Source organism: Vespula vulgaris, chromosome 23 (assembly GCF_905475345.1).
Source record: "Vespula vulgaris chromosome 23, iyVesVulg1.1, whole genome shotgun sequence".
Classification (NCBI taxonomy): Eukaryota; Metazoa; Arthropoda; class Insecta; order Hymenoptera; family Vespidae; genus Vespula; species Vespula vulgaris.
The window spans coordinates 2,908,714-2,920,000 of NC_066608.1; the positions used below are offsets into that span (position 1 = coordinate 2,908,714).

General features: G+C 35.0%; 1 protein-coding gene across 1 annotated transcript in view; it reads right to left on the reverse strand.

Moving 5' to 3' along the window:
- Positions 1 to 456: 456 nt before the first annotated feature.
- Positions 457 to 11,287, reverse strand: part of LOC127071833 (Krueppel-like factor 6) — a 342,252-nt gene continuing 331,421 nt past the window's right edge. Inside the window, exon 6 of the mRNA XM_051011572.1 lies at positions 457 to 11,287. This exon is cut by the window's right edge and continues 2,958 nt beyond it. The gene's annotated coding sequence lies outside the window, so the exon portion shown is untranslated.

Below are 11,287 nucleotides of genomic sequence, written 5' to 3' on the forward strand. Positions count from 1 at the left end.
ACTTTGATCGTCATTATGGATTAACGCAAAGGATTCTTTTTCGTCTTTTTATTCCTTTTTTCTCTTTTCTTTTACTTAGTCTTTCGTCATTTCTTATCTCCCGAATTTTTTTCCCCATATTCGTGAAATCTTTTTAAAAAGAAAAGAAAAAGAAAATGTAGGAAGAACAAAGTTGAATAATACGTTTTGAAAAACGAAAATTGTATCGATAAGTTTTCCTTGTTTCTTTTTCTTTTTTTTTTCTTGTTTTCATCAGCTTCGAGGAATTTACTTCAACGTAATCGCGAATAGTTATTAAACTTTCATCTCGAATATAAATTCATCTCTTTGACACGTTCATATTTTTGTGTTGCAATATATATATATTACCGATTTATAATTTTTCTTAACGATTTCAATTTATTTTATACGATCACACAAAAGTATGTAATATTTATCGAAAGGATCTTCTTTGCGAATTCTTCGTAATGTTTATGAAAGCTTTTTCTCTTTTTTTTTCTTTTCTTTTCTTTCTTTTTTTTTTATAAAAATCGGAAAAGTCTATTTAAAGATACGCGAGAAGAAAATCTATTTCGCGTTCTACTGTTTTTTTTACTCGGTTCATTTTCTTTCGTTTTATTTTTTTAATAATCTACCTCTCTCTCCCTCTTTCTCTCTCAATCTTTCCTTTTCTTTTTATATTTCCTCTCAAGCGATCTTAACGTTAATCGATCATCGGAAGCTTTCGAAGTTCGCCGTAACTTCGGTACGGTATACTCGTTCGACGATACTGGCAATGAGACGGAAGCGATATAGTTCAAGGAGGACTCAAGTTGAAAGCAAAGCTCACTCAAGCACGATGAGAAATTTTTTTATTAGTGAATTATTTACAAAGCGCGGCCGGCCCGGTCACTCCGTAAGCCGAATAAGAAGCGTGCGCCTTTTTCGATAACGCAAAAACTCTAGGCAGACAACAATTAAGTCGACGAAACGATGCGGACGAAAGAGGAAGGGACGCTCCAACACTTAGTCCTCCATTTTCTTTCTTTTTTCCTTCTATATTCTTGTATTGTTTTTAATCATGTATTCATTTATTTATTTGCTTCTTTCTTTATTATTACCATTATCGTTATCGTTATTATTATTAATATATTATTATTATTATTATTATTATTATTATTATTATTATCATTATCATTATCATTACCATTATTATTTCCTTTAAAATTAATTTTGATTTTTTCTCTTTCTTAAATATTTTCTTTATTATTTCCACGAACGGCTTTTTAGATGAAATTTTGTCAGAAAATGATCGGATGATAAATAGCCGAGAGAGAAAAAAGAAAATAACAATTTTGCATTTCCCTATTTCTTCTTCTCTTTCTTCGCGATCGATATCGATCGGGTGTCCCTCGGTCTTTCGTCGTACCTTTCGTCGATCGTCAGCGATTCGTGCACACATCGAATTAAAGATTCAATAATCGCAAGGTACGCGGAAGAACGTTCGTTATTCGTCGAATAATTCTTCTTCGTGCTACGCTTAATCGATAATTAATCGAACAATTAATAGTAATTCATAACATTAAAACTTATACTTATACGAGCTAAACACTTAAGCTTACTCGGCATCCTCTCGCGATTTGTACAATTAAAAAAAGAGAACAATGAAGAGTGATAGTTTTTTTTTTCGTTTTGTTTTGTTTTGTAATTATATTAATATTAGCGATAATAATATAAAGATAATAATTAAGACTCTTTATAGTAAATAATTTATGTAAAAATTTGGGAGTTAACGCTAAAAAAATTATCCATTCGCGCTGGCTCTCGCTCTCTCGCTCTCTTTCACACACGCACACGCACACATACATACGTACACATATGCATACACACACGCACAGAGCATTCGAAATATTTTCTTTCTCTCTTCTTCGCTTTGTCTTTAAACGATACAAGTTTGATTCTCGACAAACATATTTCACGAAACACATTCGCGCATCAAGACGAATTCACACAAGGTACGCTTTTTTACTACTTGCGAAGTCATCTCTCTCTTTCTCTCTCTCTCTCCCTCCCTCTCTCTCTCTCTCTCTCTCTCTCTCTCTTTCTCTCTCTTAATTTCAGTCGCACTTATTCCTTTCATCTCATTCCCACTGTTTGTACATCTTTATCGTTTACACATGTAGCTCTCTCTTTCTTTCTCTCTCTCCCTCTCTCTTTCTTTCTTTCTTTCTAACATACAATCCTTATCCATACTATTTTATTTTTTAGCAAGCAATCAGAAGACCACGACGAGGATAATCCTTCATTTTCAATGAAAATGTGTTAAGGAAAGAGAAGTATGAAGAAGACCGATGACGAAAAATAAAATTTCATTTCCGATAAATCAAAATTCAATTTTGTTATTGCCACGTTATCTTCTAATACCATATTATATCCGTCCTTTAGATTTATTTTCGATATGCAGCTTTAGTTTAAGCCGATAAACGTCATATATAAATAACGCATACATATGTATATATACATTTTATATACGCATCTATTTGACGTAACATCTATTCGATCCACGAACTCGACACAACAAACTTATATCGGTTCATCGAAAGTTACGATGGCTGATGAGAGGGTTTGCAAGTTCAGAAAAAAAAAAGATCGAGGGTGAAAAGACAGTGAACAAGAAAGAAAGCGATCGTAACTAAGGGGTGTCGTTTCAGCAATGATCAAATAGGGGGTAAAGGGGGGAAAAAGTTTCTTTTTTTCTCTTTTTCTATCTTCTTTCTTTCTTTCTTTCTTTTTCTTTTTTCTTCTTTTTTTTTCCTTTTTTTCCTATACGAATGTTCGAGGCCTTCCATGTCCTTCGAAACGATGTCCCTCGCGTGTTTCATCATTCATTCGCTATAATAATATACCCTTTCGTTCTTTATCATTCATTCCCATTCAAAAAACTTTCATCAATCTTTATATCGTTCTTACGACAATCATGTGCGTTCGTTCATTAGAACCGGCTTTTATAGGCCTGCGTAGTCAGCGCGATTAGGCGATTAGAAGGAAGATATCGCATTAAAGGTAAGTTCCCTCGTAATAAAATCCACGAGACGTTCGTACGTTTTTTCTCTTTCGTTCATTTTCTCTCTCTCTCTCTCTCTCTCTCTCTCTCTCTCTCTCTCTCTCTCTATCTATCTCTATCTATCTATTTATCTATCTTTTTCACATGCTTCCACATTCCCCTTTGTTTTTCTCTCTTTTTTCAACCCCCTCTTCTATCTTCTTACGGATTTTACCGAGTTCACGTGCTCGATTCTAATCTCCATCCATTTCGTCGCCTAACTAACGTTATCGTAAATCCTAAACGGAATTACTCTCTACTATACATTTACATATATAATATTTATACATATATATTACGATAGCCGATACAAATATCACATGTGATCACCTACTTAGCTCGTTATACGAGCTTTTTCTACTACGCCTTGTACAAAACGTCGAAAGTTAAGATTCTTTTTTTTTTATTTCTTTTTTTTTTGTCAAAGCTTTCCCAATATTTCTCTTTCTTATCCTTTTCTTCTATTTCGTCTATTTCTTTTTCCTTTCTTTTTTTTTGTTCCTTTTCGTTTTTCTCTTTTTTTTCTTTTTATTTTTAAATTAAATCAGCAACGTACGTGACTTTATAAAGTCACGAATAAAATCGATTTAGTCCCAGCTTGGAAGGATACACTTTTCTCATATCTCTCTCTCTCTCTCTCTCTCTCTCTCTCTCTCTCTTTCTCTTTTTCTTTTTCTGGTTTCTCTACGCTCGTTTCTTATTTCCTTTAAGTAGGATCGTACGTGCGAGTAAGATTTATTTCATTTCCTATATATATATATATGTATATATATATATATATATATATATATATATGTATATAGAATATATATATATGTATGTATATATATATATATATATATATATATATATATATATATATATATAGAAATCGTATACAATATACATATATCGTTAAGTTTTGTGAATAACGCGTAGACCAATTATATTATCATCCGCTCACTCGTGCTTTTTAATGACGTTACCGTCGAATTTACTAATTATTTTTCAATTATGGAGGAGAGGAAGAAAAAGAAGGAGAAGAAGAAAAAGAAAAAGAAGAAGAAGAAGAAGAAAGAGGGATGGAGGAAAAGTACCAGAAGCGGTCAGAGGAGAGTACACATTCTTGTAAAAACGATGTCGATGCTCTTTCTCTCTCTCTCTCTCTCTCTCCCTCTCCCTCTCTCTCTTTCTTTTTCCTTTTCTTTTTCATCCACCTCAGATTCATTCTTTTTCCACACAGTAAACCAATAATAATAATCGTACGAACGACTCGTGAGTGACGCGAAGCGTGTTTATAGAGCGCGAAAGGAGATATAGAATAATAAAGGCGGACGTTTTCTCGTAGCGATCGCGAGGGATGGAGGGTTGGAGGGTGGCGACGAGAGCTTTCGACCCTGCCGAGCGAGAAGAAGAGAGCACCACCAACGATGTGTTTTTCTACGCCGCGCTTTTCTACCAGAGTGATCGATAAACGCGCGTATAGACTTTGAAAGACGATAAAACGAGAGAAATTGCGCTTATCTCGCTCGGTTATCAAACGAGAGGAGAAAGAAATGACGGTCATGGCGATAGCGATTGAGAAAATTTAGAGGAAAGGGAAAAAGAATTAGAATTAGAATTAGAAGAAGAAGAAGACGAAGGAACGACGATGATAACAATAATGATAATGATAATGATAATGACGATGATAATGATGATGATAATGATGACGACGACGAATAAGTAGACGAAATAATGGCGAGAGAAAGGAGCGACGGATGCGTAAGCGTTTTATCCTCTCTCCTTATTATAATAATTATTTCTCAGCGTTAATGAAACAACGATTACAAAGCTCTCCCTGCTTGTCCCGGCTATCTAATGTCTTTCTTTCTCTTTCTTTTATCTCTCTCTCTCTCTCTCTCTTTTTCTCTCTTTCTCTCTTTCTCTCTCTTACACATACACACACATATACACGCGCATACACCCGCTCATAAGTATTCGTACACACCTATATCTCGTCATATTATTTCGTATTAGTACAAAATACCCGCGGCGCAAAGCTTTACTCTACGTCTTTTCGCGCGCAAGATCACACGTAATAAATCACATATTATCGTATGTTAATATTCACAATTATACAAATAGAGAGATGTGTGTATACGCAAGGAGGTACAGAATTCTGGAAAAATGATTCTCTTTACCGCTTGCTCTCACTTTCCCTTTTTTTTCCACGTTCATTCACTCTCTCTCTCTCTCTCTCTCTCTCTCTCTCTCTCTCTCTCTCTCTCTCTCTTTTTCTCTCTCACTTTTTATTATATCTCATTTTTTATCTTTCTCGCTCTCACTCGTCCATCCGTTTTCTCTTTCTTCTCGCATTCATCGTCCCTCTCATTTCTTTCTCTCTTTCTCTCTTTCGTTCAATTTCCGGATACACACACGAATACCTATACACACACAAGTTAAACGTACGCGATTTTTACGTACAAGAAGAAACATGACAATGACCCGACAGTAAATCGTGACTGAGAAACATAGAGCGTTGTTCTTAATGCCTGTATAAAATTCCTAAAAATACTATATTCTACAATGAATCTTTGTGGATGAGTGACTGTGCTGCTAGTGAGACTGACCGTTGGTTGTATCTGTATTCTTTCTTTCTTTTTTTCTTCCTTTTCTTTTCTTTTCTTTTTTTCTTTTATTTTTCTTATTTTTCTTATTTTTTTTTGTTCCGTTTACATCGACGTGTACAAAACCGATGCCACCCCACGGGAAAAATTTATGCCCATCTAAGAAGTAATTGGTAGGGTCCAATCGCAACAATTGAAAATCCCTTATGTTTCTCAAGCTTTTCTTATCCTTTTTTTTTTATCTCATTTTCTTTTCTTTTATTGTATTTTTTTTTCCTTCCCTTTTCCTTTTACCTACCCACTTCCTATCTTTTTCCCGGAATCGGACCGGAAGGAGCAAGTCGGACGTGAAAATTTGAAAATACGTATTCCCCCGTTTCTCTTCTTCTTCCCGCGGTAGTATATGCGCGAATAGTGCCGTCGAAAAAATCGAATCACGTGCAAAATCGTTTCTCCCTTTCGCTTAGGCCTCGAGAGGTAAGTAAATCCGACGTCAGTCTGTCTAGACGTATATAAACTCTAGCTTCGTCCATCGACTATCGTGAAACACGCCACGCGAAAACGCGAATCCTAATGGAAAAGTGTCTGCTGCACTTTTTGTTTTCTCCCTTCTCTCTTTTTTCTTCTGTTTTTCTTTTTCTTTTTCTTTTTTCTTACGTTCACCATCGACCCACACCATACCCGCTTGTTCTACGTCTATTTCTTTCTTTTCTTTTTCTTTCTTTCTTTCTTTTTCATTCTCAGTTTTCACTGTACGTCTCTTTTTCTCACTTCTTTCTTATCTTATCTTACCACTCTTGTCCCCTCCTCCCACCCCATAACGCTGCGCTACCGCACGTAAATAACACGATTATTTACCCTCCTCGAGACACGATAAAGGACGGACGCCTCTCTCGATTACGTTTACGCGCCCCGATTTGCATCTTTTTTTTCCTTTCTATCTTTGTTTTTTATTTTCTTTTTCCTGTTTTTTTTCCTTTTTTTTTTATTATTGTTTTTATTTTCTTCGTTTTGTTTCTTTTGTTTATCTTTTTGTTTTGCTTTATTTAACTCGTTGCACAATTTTTTTTTTACAAGTCTTTAAATGCCAAAGGTCACTTTTTAAAAATATAGGTATCTCATTTTTGTCTTCCACCCCTTTTCATTTATCTTTCGTTTCATTCTTTCATTCATTCTTTCTTTCTTTCTTTCTTTCATTCTTTCTTCTTTACTTTCTTTCTCTCATATCACACACATTCTCTCTCTCTCTTTCTCTCTCTCTCTCTCTGTCATTCATTCTCACAATCTTTCGACTACACCTGTCTCTTTTTTTCTTTCACTCTAATCTCATTGACTCTCACTTCGCAATAATCATATCCTATCTCTAGTAATACCATATTCTCTTATTCTCTCTCTCTCTCTCTCTCTCTATTTCTCGCCCTCTCAATTTATTTAAATCTTTTCTAACGATGAGCATTCCTAAAAATAACATTACCTTTATCAGTTCGGTTGTAGTATTTGAATTTTGAACAATACACGGCGGCAAATCGAACGGGGCAAAATGCTTTTTCGAAAACCCGCACTCGAGCGCGCACGAGAAAAATTAATTGGTCGAAGAATAAGCAACGATCGACGATTGCCGTCATGTATTGTACATATCCAATGACGATTTAATTAATACTTGTTTGTTTTATTTTGTTGGTAATAATTTTTAAGAGCAATATATATATATATATATATATATATATATATATATATACACCTTTTCTCTATTCGTTTCGCTCGTGTGTAGGAATTTTTATTCGAATTTTCGAATGTTTCTTTTTCTCTCCTTTTATTTTTTCCCTTTTATTTTTTTATTTTTTTTTAATTTTTTTTCTAAACTCAACTTTTGCTTTCGTATCAAAGAGGTAATGGTAATAGTATCTCTCGTTTTGCCGGATGTCAAGAGATTGGATTTAGAAAAAAAAATGTAATTCTTTTATCTCTTTTCTTTCTTGTTTTTATTTGTTGTCTTCCTCTTTCATACGTAAAACTGTCCTTCTCACGAGCGGAGCACCGCTATAACTGTGCTTGATTCTCTCTCACTCTCTCTTTCTCTCTTTCTCTCTCCCTCCCCTTCTCACCCATCTATCGCAACTCCGCTATTCACGGCTCGTAATTTACAGTTACTATGCAACATGACTGAAAATACCTTAGACCACGATAATAATACAATTAGGATCGTACGTGTGCGTGTGTGTATGTGTTTATGTGTTTGTGAAAGTTTTACTCTCGTCTCCTTTAACCATCTAGACTTTTATAACGTTTATGCTTTTTTTTTTATCATTTTAATCATTTTACTTGTTGAAGAGTTTATTTTTTTGTTATTTTTGGAGTTTTTGTAATTCTCTTGATCTTATTGTACGCGAGTATCGTAAAACATTTATGTTCGATTATTCATACCTCGTACAACGATACGACTTCTCCTACGCTTCCTTAGATTCTCCTTAGGTACTTATATCTCTATCTATCTATAACCATCTATTTATCTTTCTCTCTCTCTCTCTCTCTCTCTCTCTCTTCTCTCATACGCTCACTCTGCCTCTCTTTCTCTCTCGCGCTCTCTCTTGTTCTAAATTCATCGTTATCCACATTCAAACTTATCTCTCGTTATCTCGCGCATGCATTCACACGAACATTCTATCTTCTTTCTTTCTTTATTTCTTATTTCTTTTTTTTTTTCTTCTTACATCCTCACCATCCCGATCTATTTATCCGCCTATCTAAGTGCCTATCTAACGTCGTAGCTATCCATCTATCTATGTAAACCTCTAACTACTTTTATTATTCAAACTTTCCGCGCTCTTTCGTTAGCTACGTAATTACACGTATGTCATCTTCACCTATATTTCCCTTGTTAAAGCGAACCGATCTCGTCGCGTAGTTCGCTTTATATTACAATATACTATATCTACAATAAGGGATGGGACGCAGGAGAATAGAATGGGATGGGAGAAGAGGACCGAAAGAGCTGATGGAGTTGTGGGAGCAGCAGGGGTGGAAATAGGTGGAAGGGTGTGGGTGAAGGGAAGGGAAGGGTGGTGGAGTGAGACTCCATCGAGTCGTTGCGATGGTTCGATGATAACCTCGAAACGGCTCTAACATTCTCTTAACTCTCGATACTTTTAAATAGTATGCGCCGATTATCGTCCGTCGCTTTACTCTCTCGATGTCAGTGATCGGTATTTATAAAAATTAGCGCGCGCGCGTAAATAAGCTAAACGAGGACCGTGCGACTTTAAAAAAGACGTCGTTGCTTGTCTTTTCACCGTCCCTCACGGCACTTTCTTTTCTCTCTTTCTCTTTCTTTATCATTCTCTCATATTCTCAATCGTTCTCTCTCTCTCTCTCTCTCTCTCTCTCTCTCTCTCTCTCTCTCTCTTTCACATACATACACACTCTTTTATTTTATCTGTTATTCTCTCTTTAAGTTGATCTCTCATACATACACATTTTCTACTATTCCATACATACATTCAGTTCCAGAATGACGAGCATACACTTCGTACTTTCGTTTTCGTCTCGTCTGCCGAAAAAACGAGGGGTGGGGGCGTCGCGACGTGACGACAACCACGATATCTCAATATGGCTATCAAAAAGACATCTGGCTTCGTATATCCCTTTTTTATCTTAAACTTGTAAATGCTACATATATATATATATTTATATATATATATTTATTTATTTATTTATTTATTTATTTATTTATTTATTTATTTATTTATAATTAATCGTGAACATGGTAACAAATAATGAAACACTGAAAAAATTGCACGATATACAAACTTAGTATTTTGCTTGGTTTTTCTTCCGACGATTTCTCGTTCTCTCTCTCTCTCTCTTTCTCTCTTTCTCTCTCTCTTTTTCTCTTTCTCTTTCACTCTCTCACTCACACACTCTTTCTTTCTCTCTCTCTCTCTCCCCCTTCTTCCCTCTCTTTCTCTCCTCTCTTTTTGCTTCATTACTTTTTTTAAAACAAATACTCACGAGACTCGCGTGTTTTTTTCTTTTTTTTTTTTTCGAAACCCACATACTTACGTACTTACATTCTGTCTCACTTTTTGTAAACACTCGTACTGTCGATCATACACAGGAAACACGCATACACGCACACGCACACGTCAGTCAGGCTTACTTAATAGGTACGGTATCGTATTACGTTCTACGTGCGTATCAATTAATTTATTTGGCCACTGAACATTTAAAATTTAGTTTATCTTCGTTTTATTTCGCCACCTCTCGACTCGATACTCTTCGGCCACTCTGCTTCAGGTAAGATTTATTTTCTTTCTTTTTTTTTCTAGTCTTCAAGGAAATTCGTTTCTCTCTCTCTCTCTCTCTTTCTATTGAGCTGCAACCCTCTTTCTCTCTCTCTCTCTCTCTCTCTCTTTCTCTCTCTCTCTTCTACAAACCTTTCTTTCTTATCTATAATGAGAGGGCACACATCCCCGATCTATGATTTTATTTAAACTTTTAACAGACTCGACTTTCTCTCTATCAAGCAACTCGTGCTTTGCTTCGTTTACTTTTTTCCGTTTTTTTTTCTTTTTTTTTTGTTTTTTTGTTTTTTTAAATATTTTGTCACGATCGTCCTCTGCCTCGATCATGGACGATCACGTGGAATTAAATTCGTTGGACGATCTTCGAATTTTCGCCTTGCTTCGAATCACGATCGAACATTGAAATTTCCTACGTTCCGCGTTTCCTTCCTATATATACATACATACATATACATATATATATATATATATATATATATATATATATCATTTCATTTTCTTTTCTTCGATCTTATTTTTTCTATTTCTTTCAATCTCGTTCTTCGTTTACGCGAGAGGAACACGGAAACGTAGACGACCGTCTGCCTATTTCAGTGCGCACCAAAGAAGGAAATATTCGCGGTATTAAAAGTTCCGAGACGTAAAGTAAGAAAGATTCGACGGTACACATATATATTTCTTTATTTCTTCTTGTTCTTCTTGTTCTTGTTCTTCTTCTTCTTGTTTCTTGCTTCTTTCTTTGAATATTATTATTATTATTATTATTATTATTATTATTATTAGTATTATTATTATTAGTATTATTATTATTTATTATTATTATTTATTATTTATTATTATTATTATTACTATTATTATTTCCCTTTTGCATCATTTTATTTTACCTTTATTTTATTATATCTTTTGTGCGGAATACTGCTCGTATATCGTTCTTTCTTAAATATTATACGCCTGCACTGCTTCTTTATTCGTTATGAATAGGATGAGAATATTAAAAAATATATTACTTATTTCTGCTATATGCTTCTGATGAGTGTTGTTTCTCGTCTCGTCGAATAAAACCTTCCTTCGTGCGCAACTATCGACGACCCGACCTGATCTTTCAAAATTATCTCGACCGTCCTTCCCTCCCTCCCTCTTTCACTCTCTCTCTCTCTCTCTCTCTCTCTCTCTCTCTCTCTCTTTCTTTCTCTCTTTCTTTCTTTCTTTTTTTTTTAAAAAAGCCATCGTACAAAAGTACAAAGTTTTATTCTCGTAAAAACGCATGTCGCTCTCCCACCGAACGAATTTTTCTCTCAAGCTATTCGTAAGGAGAG